This window comes from Mirounga angustirostris, unplaced genomic scaffold (assembly GCF_029215605.1).
Source record: "Mirounga angustirostris isolate CCGP_5_RB_7025 unplaced genomic scaffold, mMirAng1.0.hap1 SCAF_4, whole genome shotgun sequence".
Classification (NCBI taxonomy): Eukaryota; Metazoa; Chordata; class Mammalia; order Carnivora; family Phocidae; genus Mirounga; species Mirounga angustirostris.
This window is the reverse complement of record NW_026991712.1, coordinates 30,961,884-30,972,494: the sequence shown is the minus strand read 5'-3', so window position 1 is coordinate 30,972,494 and position 10,611 is coordinate 30,961,884.

The window sequence follows — 10,611 nt, the reverse complement described above, 5'->3', positions numbered from 1 at the left end:
ATTATTCCCACATAACTTTAATCCACTCTGATCTAAGTTAAGATTTAGATTTTGGTGTAAATGAAGGCTACAGGTCCATACTGCTATATCAAAATAGAAAAGTATGAAAATGAAATACACACACGTGGAAATATTTTTCTATTCATTTCTTAATACATGTTAATGTATGAAAGTAAAGAGGAGTCAATTTGGTGTACTGTCTAGCTTTAAAAATCATACCAACTTTCAGATATTTTTGAATCCGACATATTCTAAATACATCAAACATTTTAACAAGAGAAATTCTCTTTTTGATGAAATAAATGGCTTTTTACAATAACTGGTTTCTTTTTTTTTTTTAAGATTTTATTTATTTATTTGAGAGAGAATGAGAGAGAGAGAGCACACGAGAGGGGGGAGGGTCAGAGGGAGAAGCAGACCCCCTGCCGAGCAAGGAGCCCGACATGGGACTCGATCCCGGGACTCCAGGATCATGACCTGAGCCGAAGGCAGTCGCTTAACCAACTGAGCCACCCAGGCGCCCTACAATAACTGGTTTCTTTACCTTGTCCCCACTTTCCTTCTTCCTCCACTGTCACTACCAATGGCTTCTTAAGGGAGCCTAGCACAAAGTGTTTTCACAGGTAGGAGTATAAAAAGTGCAGAAGCATGGTGAACTGGAAGGAAACCTTGAGATCATGTGATCCAAGCAGCCACATTTGCTAGGACTTCTGGCTCCTAGATATGAGAGGTGTCAATACAAGGCAGTTCTATTCTCAGTGGCCCAGGGAACTCGTAAAATCCTGTGACAGAGATCTGAAAAATATTTTGGTCCTGATTCTTACCTGGTATGTGGTCAATGATGTTAGTAAATTGAATCCTGATAAGACCATTTCTGCATCATAAGCTGATTCATGGACTGGTCTGTGTCCTCCATTGATCACAGACTCTTGATGAAACAAGAGGGGACATGTTAACTGCCATATTTCAGTTTATGGTCTTCAACTCTATATGACTATATGATAACACTGTTTCTATTTATCATGATGAAGTAGGTACAGATATTGAATCCTGAGATTTGGCTCTTTTTTTAATTTTTATTTTAATTCTAGTATAATTAACATGCGGTCTTATTAGTTTCAGGTGTACAACAGTGATTCAATTCTATATTAGTGCTCATCAAGATAAGTGTACTCTCAATCCCTTCAACTGTTTCATCCATCCCCACTTACCTCCCCTCTGGTAACCACCAGTTCTTTATATTTAAGAGTGTTTTCTTAAAAAAAAGGGGGGGGGTCTTATTGGTCTTTTTAAATTTGTTTTGTTTCTTAAATTCCACATATGAATGAAATCATATGGTATTTGTCTTTCTCTGACTTCTCTCACTTAGCATTATACTCCCTAGATCCATCCATGTTGTGAATGGCAAGATTTCATTCTTTTTTTATGGCTGAATAATACTCCATTGTATATAAGTACCACATCTTCTTTATCCATTCATCTATAGATGGATACTTGGGTTGTCTCCAAAATTTGGCTATTGTAAGTAATGGTGCAATAAACAAAAGGGTAAACACTAATTCAAAGTGTTTTCATTATCTTTGGGTAAATAGCCAGTAGTGGGATTACTCGATCATGTGGTAATTCTGTTTTTAATATTTTGAGGAACCTCCATACTATTTTCCATGGTGGCTGCACCAATTAGCATTTCTACCAACAGTGCATGAGGGTTCCTTTTTCTCCACATCCTTGCCAACACTTGCTGTTTCCTGTGTTTTTGATTTTAACCATTCTGACAGGTATAAAGTGATGTCTCATTATGGTTTTGATTTCCATTTCCCTGATGAGTGATAATGAGCATCTTTTCATGTGTCTGTTGGCCATCTGGATCTTTTTCTTTGGAAAAACACCTATTCATCTGCCCATTTTTAAATCCAATTGCTTGTGTTTTGGTGTTGAGCAAATGATTCTTGTCTCGTGAAAGAAAGATAAAAATGTAATTTTCTCGGAATTTGAGAGCCCAACTTCTCAGAAAGCTATTAAATCCTTTCTGTGTAAAGTTCATTATCTGGGCCATCCAATTATAATTAACAGTGATAGCCAAAGCATGAGTAGGGTTGGCTCAGCTTCTACCAGGGTCCTACTGAATTTAGCTGAGGAGTGAGTTTTTAGATGAGGCGAGATGCCTTTCCTTTTTCTATTTCCCCACCTCATAGTTTTCTTCTACTTTCTCCATCTCTTTCACAACTTTTTTTTTTTTTTTTTTGCCTGTGCTTTTTTTCTTCTATTCTCACTCCCCACTATCTACAAAGCATGTTATTGGGAGAATGGGGTAAAATAAGCACCACTCACACAAGCCAAAATGGTAGGATATAAAACGAAATGGTACATAAAATCATCCATGGGAATTGTACCATTTAGGTCATATTTGTCTTGCAGTTATTTTTAAAATGCCCATTTTAATCAGGAAAAGTCTAAAAGTAAACAATGGTAGAGAAGATGTCCATTACCACACCAGATTGTGTACTTCATTCACCTAATTGTTCTTTGTTTCTGCCATTATTCCTTTTGTTTCTGTTTTAAACAGTTCTCCCATAATTTTATGCTTCTGACAATACCATCTTTTTTGTTCTTTCATTCATATTAATTTCTCCATGATTTTTAATTTTTCCAAATAAAAGCAGTAATAGCAGATATCAAGAAATATCTTTAATAAAATTTTTGTTAAAAATTAATGCTTAATATCTACTAGGCTATGAACAGCATAGGCAGGGTTTGTGTCTCCAGCATCTGGAACATTACCTGATGTATGGTAGGTGCTTAGTTGCACTTGCTGAATATATTGAATACTAATATATTTTTAACTTTTTATTTTGGGATAATTTTAGATTTATAGGGAAGGTGCAAATATGGAGCATTCCCATATACCTTCTCCCTGCTTCCCAGGCTAATATTAATGTGTCACAAAACCTTGGTTCATTTGTCAGAACCAAGAAATTAACACTGATACTATGCTATTAACTAAACTACAGACTTTATTCACATATCACCAGTTTTTCCACAAGTGCCCTTTTGTCCTCTTCCAAGATTGAATTCCTGATACCATCTGGCATTTTGTATTCATGTTATTTTAGTCTTTTCTAATATTGGATACTAATTTAAAATTTACTTTTTAGGACTTTACTTTCAGTACTTTGTCACGTTAAATGGTATGGGACACTCAGAAGGTATGTGAATATGTAGAAATAAACAATCACTTTTCAGTGACTCCAATTTTGCCTAGCATCAGTGTGGTATAAGAAAATGTATCTGATTTAAATTTCAAGATCTGGAAAAGGAAAATTCTCCCTGACCTCTCTTGACCTTTCAAATTCCCTTTATTTTAAAATGTAGCTCTCTTTATTGGCTTTTGTAATACAGTGAAGGTTTATTTCTTAGCATTGATAATCCCAACTCTACTCAATTGGTAAGGTTAACACAGGTTTCTGGGGAAAAATATTTTACAATTTTATTATTGTAAGCAAATTAAATTCCAAAGGAAAGACTTTTAGAAAAGGGTTGGGTTTTTGGAGTCAGTCTTCAGATTTTTGTGTGTGTGTGTGTGTGTGGTAATCCCAGTAGGATTTTAAAAAATTGCTAGACAGACTTCTATCTTGATTATTGCTTTATATGCTATTTTTTCCCAACTTTTTAGTTACAGCCTCCTGTGCCCATTTAATTATAGTATTGTGCTGTCCAAAATTTTTGCCTTTTCTCCATGAAATAAAATACCCAGTGTTTTTCTAAACCATATAGTAAGTAATGGTAAATTTAAAAAACTAAATGGTATTACCCAACCAAATCTAGCCTAATCCTTGGCCCAAACCATGCATTCAAAAGAGATTTATTGAAAAGTTGAAATCTTAGAAGCAGAGAGTAGAATGGTGGTTGCTGGGGACTAGGGTGTGGGAGAAATGGGATGTTAAAGGGTAGAGACTTTCAGTTATAAAGAAAAATTCTGGGGGTCTAATGTGGAGCATAGTGAGGATAGTTAACAATATATCATATACTTGGTATTTTCTAAGAGTAGATCTAAGCGTTCGCACCACAAAAAGAAAGGCAACTGTGTGAGGTGGTATGTGTTAGCTCAATGGGGGTAGTTATTTCGCAATGTACATGTATATCAAGTTGTCATGTTGTACACCTTCGATACATACAACTTCTAATGTTTCAGATCTACCTCAGTAAAGTTGGGGATAAAATGAAAAGAAGCTTGTTGATGGATTCAATACTAGGAGGCCTGAATGGGGGTAGAGGGAAAGTCTTCCCTAGAGCTCTTTAACTCAGTCTAAATCCCTGCCTGCCATCTTGAGGACACAGTGAGAATTGCACCTGATTCTGTCTAACCCATGCCTGCTCATGTTAAGAGCAAGGCCATTTATTGAATCAAGGAGATTGTGGTTTTTAAAAGGGACATGAATTGAGACCATTATTCAGATGATTAACATGAAAAGGAGTTCCCACCTGAAATGTGCCAATTATTGAAATGATTTCAAGCAAAATTACCAGAAAACGGTTTGTCCTGTACTTAATCTAGGTAGAGTGGAGGAACATGAAGAAAGTATGATGTTTTTCTTCAGTAAACATGGGTCAAATATTATTTTATTCAGGTAGTTTGTTTAGGTTTCTTGAAGTGTCTGATGCTTAAGTTGGAAACAAAAAAGGACTCTTGATAATAAAGGACCACTGAGGGAAGAAGATCTGGCAGAGAAACAAAAGGCTGTTTTGCAAGTGGTCAGTGCAAGCATCACCCTTGGCATTTTTACCATATAATCATAGAAGATGAGCATAATGGGGTGGGCTGTGTTTGTGGCCAAATAATTCTACCCCACCATGAATCTATCCCACTCTCTGAATTTTATTCCCTTACAGAATCTTTTCAATATGCACAGGGAACAGCCCCTTTGTCTACATTCACCATTGATTAGATCTGGTGTCACTCCAAACCTCCAAAGTGTCTGGCACATAACAGGTGCTTCGTGGGAGTCGTGATGTGGGACCCACACCTTATCTGTCACGGTCCTTTGTGGGATGACTGCCTCCTTAGCATTTTTATCCTCTCACAACCCGCTGTCTCTTTGAAACGTCATGGGTGTCTCTCTGTAACACTAATTTCAAGCCTGTTGTGTTGTTCAGCCTACTGCCCTTCATCTCTCCAACCTCTCTCTTATTTGCCTTTTCTGCCTTATCCTTTCACACATCTCTAATGCCAAAAACATAGCTGTCTTTTCTTCATTGTGCATTGCTAGCCAGATAATGAGAATACTCACATCATTAAGGACACATTTTCCACAGGAGGATTTTAATGGGCGTTAAATCTCACATTGTGAGATTGACACCATGATTACAGTGTAGTATCAGGAGTAGCACCTCCGAAGAAGAACCACTTCTGTGCAGGTAGCTTCCTCAGTATGGTGTGGACTGTCAGAAGTTAGGGAGATTTTCTCACTAGGTGAGTATCTTTAGCTATTTTGCCTTTGCTCTGGTGGTATCAATTCCTAAATGATAGTGCCCAGATCTGTGTAAATGCGGAGCCTGCAAATCTCTACACAATCCGTTCAAAGCTAGAGTCCCTTAAAAGTGGCAAACAGGCTATGTAAGAGTAACTATGGGCCAGGCATTGTTCTGAGTGCTTTACGTGTAGTAACTCATTGTATCCTTATGACAACCCTATGAGGGAAAACTACATCTCAGTTTTAGAAATGAGAAAACTAGGAAAAGTTTGCAAAATACTTCTCCCTCCATAGCTTCCAAAGGCATCCTCCAAAGCAGGTACCCACATACAAAACTTCAAGTTATAGAGTCAGGATTTGGACATAAGCAACGGGGCTCTAGAATCTCTCCTCCCAAGCATTACTGTGGATTATCAGGATGCCTGCTGCCAGTAAACACCCCCAGGGGAGAGGGCAAGGGGAGTACTTCATTGCCGTGAGAATGATCTCATATGCTCCAGAAACCTGCAGTTAATTCAGCATGCTAACACTGAAAGAATGAATGTTAGACATCAGGAAGTAGTTTAAAGGTAGTGAACATCAACCACAGCACCGAGTCTGGGTCTCAAGGAGAATGTTCTCATGTTTCTGTGGAAAATATTTCAGCTGAATAGAGCTCTCCTCATTGAAACACAAACAATCAGGTGAAAGGAGCATTGGATTTAGGGAAAGATTCTAGTCTAAAGAATGAGAACATTTTTTTCAGGTTGTAGGAAAAAAAAATCAGACTTCCGAAAATTGTTTAAAACACAAAAGTAAATTTTATAACACCTGCTTTGGGTTTTTAATAAAACATAGAAAAAATTCTATAAATATATATATCACAAACAAATGTGATTAGAAATAAGAAAAGGGGACTTGTATGCAGGTAAAAAATAAGAAAAACCTTGTTGGGGGCGCCTGGGTGGCTCAGTTGGTTAAGCGACTGCCTTCGGCTCAGGTCATGATCCTGGAGTCCCGGGATCGAGTCCCGCATCGGGCTCCCTGCTCGGCAGGGAGTCTGCTTCTCCCTCTGACCCTCCCCCCCTCTCATGTGCTCTCTCTCTCTCAAATAAATAAATAAAATCTTTAAAAAATTAAAAAAAAAAAAAGAAAAACCTTGTTGCACAAAGTTAAATAATGTATGATTTATAGCTTTAATAGAAACAGTGAAGGGCATAATCAATTGTTCAAACATTCTTTCAAACTTTAAAAAAGTTCCTGATCAGAAAAAAAGGAAGAGTAATAAAAATTAAATATACGAGAGCATAAAGGTTTACTGACCGAAGAAAGACCAGTTGTAAATAAAAGAGACACCAAATAGCAAGCAAAATTGAGAAGAAAACCCCTAGACATAGCCTGATGAATTGTTTTTGAATTTCAGAGAAAGAAAGCACTCTATTTAAATGTCAGATGGGGAAGAAAAAAAGCAAAATAGAAGCAAACCAGGGTTATTACAAATGAAAAACTGAGGTGCTAGGCTGGCTCAATTGGAAGAACATGCGACTCTTGATGTTGGGGTCATGAGTTTGAGCCCCATGATGGGTGTAGAGATTACTAAAAAATTTTTTTAAAAATTTAAAAAATGAAAAAAAATATTTTAAACAACAAATGAAATGAAACTGGTTTTATACTTTACAACACAGCTCTAAGGATAAAATGTTTATGCACTACTAGAAAAAATCATGATCTCAGTTTTCTTTTTTTAAAAATATTTTTTATCAAAGTAATCTGACATAATTAAATTTAAATTGCTATTGTTATGATAACTAAAACCTCCATTTTTATAATTTCTTTTTAGTGGTTGGAATAATTCCATTCTAGCCTCTTATCAAATTTTATGATTACAACATAGTATTATTGTCTATATTCACTATACTGTGCCTTAAATCTTTAGGACTTATTTACTACTAATTTCATGTTTACACCCTTAAACGTCTGTCTGTCCTTGCCACCCATCCCCTGGTAACCACCATTTGCTCTGTTTTTACGAGTTTGGCTCTTTTAGATTCCACATATAAGTACTTGTCTTTCTGTCTGACTTTTCTCACTGAGCATAATGTGCTCAAGGTCCATCCAAGTTGTCAAAAATGGCAGAATGTCCTTCCTTCTCATGGCTGGATAACATTCCATTGTGTGTGTGTGTGTGTGTGTGTATCAATGGGCACTTAAGTTGTTTCCATATCTTGTCTATTGTGAATAATGCTGCAATAAATATGGGAATACATATGTCTTCAATATCCTGTTTTCATTTCCTTTGGGTATATATTTCAATTTCTTTTAGAATTGCTGGATCATATTGTAGGTCTATTTTTAATTTTTTGAGAAACCACCATATTGTTTTCAATAGTGGCTGAAACAATTTATATTCTAACCAACAGTGACAAGAGTTGCCTTTTCTCCACAGTCTTGCCAATACTTATCTCTTGTCTTTTTTTTTTTTGGCTCTAGCTTCTTTTTTTTTTTTTAAAGATTTTATTTATTTATTTGACAGAGACACAGCTAGAGAGGGAACACAAGCAGGGGGAGTGGGAGAGGGAAAAGCAGGGGGAGTGGGAGAGGGAAAAGCAGGCTTCCCGCGGAGCAGGGAGCCCGATGCAGGGCTCGATCCCAGGACCCTGAGATCATGACCTGAGCCGAAGGCAGACGCTTAACGACTGAGCCACCCAGGCACCCCTCTTGTCCTTTTTTTTTTTTTAAAGATTTATTTTAGAAAGCAAAAGAGAGCATGCATGCGAGTGGGAGGAGGGGCAGAGGGAGAAAGAGAGGGAGAATCTCAAGCAGACTCCCTGCTGAGTGTGGAGCCCAACACAGGGCTCGATCTCACAATCCTGAGATCATGACCTGAGCTAAAATCAAGAGTCTGATGCCTAACGACTGAGCCACCCTAGGCACTGCTTATCTCCAATCTTCTTGATGATAGTTTTTCTAACAGGTGCGAGGTGACAGCTCCTTGCGACTTTGATTTACATTTCCCTGATGATGAGTGATATTGAACATTTTTTCATTTACATGTTGGCTCTTTGGATGTCTCTTTTGGAAAAGTGTCTATTTAGTTCATCTGCCCATTTAAATCCAGTTTTTTTCTTACTAAGTTGCAGGAGTTATATATTTTGGATATTAACCCCTTATCCAATATATGGTTTACAAAAATTTTCTCCCATTCTATAGATTGACTTTTCATTTGTTACTTGTTTCTTTTGCTATGCAAAAGACTTTAAGTTTGATGTAGTCCTCTTTGATTTTTGCTTTTTTTATTTGTGCTTTTTGTGTCCTGTCAAAAACATCATTGCTGAGATGTATATCCAGGAGCTTCTTCCTTGTGTTTTCCTCTAGGAGTTTTATGGGATCAGGTCTTCTGTTTGAATCTTTGATTCATTATGAGTTAATTTTTGTGAGTGGTGTAGGGTAAGGGGCTCACTTCCATTGTTCTGCATGTGTTTATCCAGTTTTCACAACACCATTTGTTGAAGAGACTATCTTTTCCTCACTGGGTATTCTTGGCTCCCTTGTTGAATATTAGTTGACCATATATGGGGGCAGATAATTCCGGGCTATCTATCCTGTTCAATTGGTCTGTGTATCCATTCTTATGCCAGTTTCCTACTATTTTCTGTTTTTGTGTTTTAAAAACTAGAGCGTTTTAGTATAGTTTGAAATCAGGAGAAATGGTGCCTCCCACCTTGTTCTTCTTTCTCAGGATGGTTTTGATTATTCAGGATCTTTTGTGGTTCACATTTTAGAAGTTTTTTTCTATCTCTGTGAAGAATGCCATTGATATTTTGATGAGGATTATACTGAATCCATAGATGGCTTTGGGTGGTATGGACATCCTAACAATATTAATTCTTCTGATCCATGAACACAGGATGTCTTTCCATTTGTTTGTCTCTGCTTCAGTTTCTTTCAACAAAGTCTTGTACTTCTCATTGTACAGATCATTTACATTGCCAGTTAAATTTACTACTAGGTATTTTATTGGTTTTTTTGTTATGTTAATCACCATACATTACATCATTAGTTTTTGATGTAGTGTTCCATGATTCATTGTTTGTATATAACACCTAGTGCTCCATGCAGAGCGTGCCCTCTTTAATACCCATCACTAGGCTAACCCATCCTCCCACCCCCTCCCCTCTAGAACCCTCAGTTTGTTTCTCTGAGTCCATAGTCTCTCATGGTTCATCTCCCCCTCTGATTCCCCGCCTTCATTCTTCCCCTCCTGCTATCTTCTTCTTCTTCTATTTTTTTTTAACGTAAAATATATTATTTGCTTCAGAGGTACAGATCTGTGATTCAACAGTCTTGCACACTTCACAGCGCTCACCATAGCACATACCCTCCCCAATGTCTACCACCCAGCCACCCCATCCCTCCCACCCCCCACCACTCCAGCAACCCTCAGTTTGCTTCCTGAGATTAAGAATTCCTCGTATCAGTGAGGTCATATGATACATGTCTTTCTCTGATTGACTTATTTCACTTAGCATAATACCCTCCAGTTCCATCCACATCATTGCAAATGGCAAGATTTCATTTTTTTTGATGGCTGCATAATATTCTATTGTGTGTGTGTGTTTGTGTGTGTGTGTGTGTGTGTGTGTATACACCATGTCTTCTTTATCCATTCATCTGTCGATGGACATCTTGGCTCTTTCCACAGTTTGGCTATTGTGGACATTGCTGCTATAAACATCGGGGTGCATGTACCCCTTCAGATCACTACATTTGTATCTTTGGGGTAAATACCCAGTAGTGCAATTGCTGAGTCATATGGTAGCTCTATTTTCAACTTTTTGAAGAACCTCCATACTGTTTTCCAGAGTGGCTGCACCAGCTTGCATTCCCACCAACAGTGTAGGAGGGTTCCCCTTTCTCCACATCCCTGCCAACATCTGTTGTTTCTTGACTTGTTAATTTTAGCCATTCTGACTGGTGTGAGGTGGTATCTCATTGAGGTTTTGATTTGGATTTCCCTGATGCCGAACGATGTTGAGCACTTTTTCATGGTCGTTTGGATGTCTGTTGGCCGTTTGGATGTCTTCTTTGGAAAAATGTCTGTTCATGTCTTCTGCCCATTTCTTGATTGGATCATTTGTTCTTTGGGTGTTGAGTTTTAATA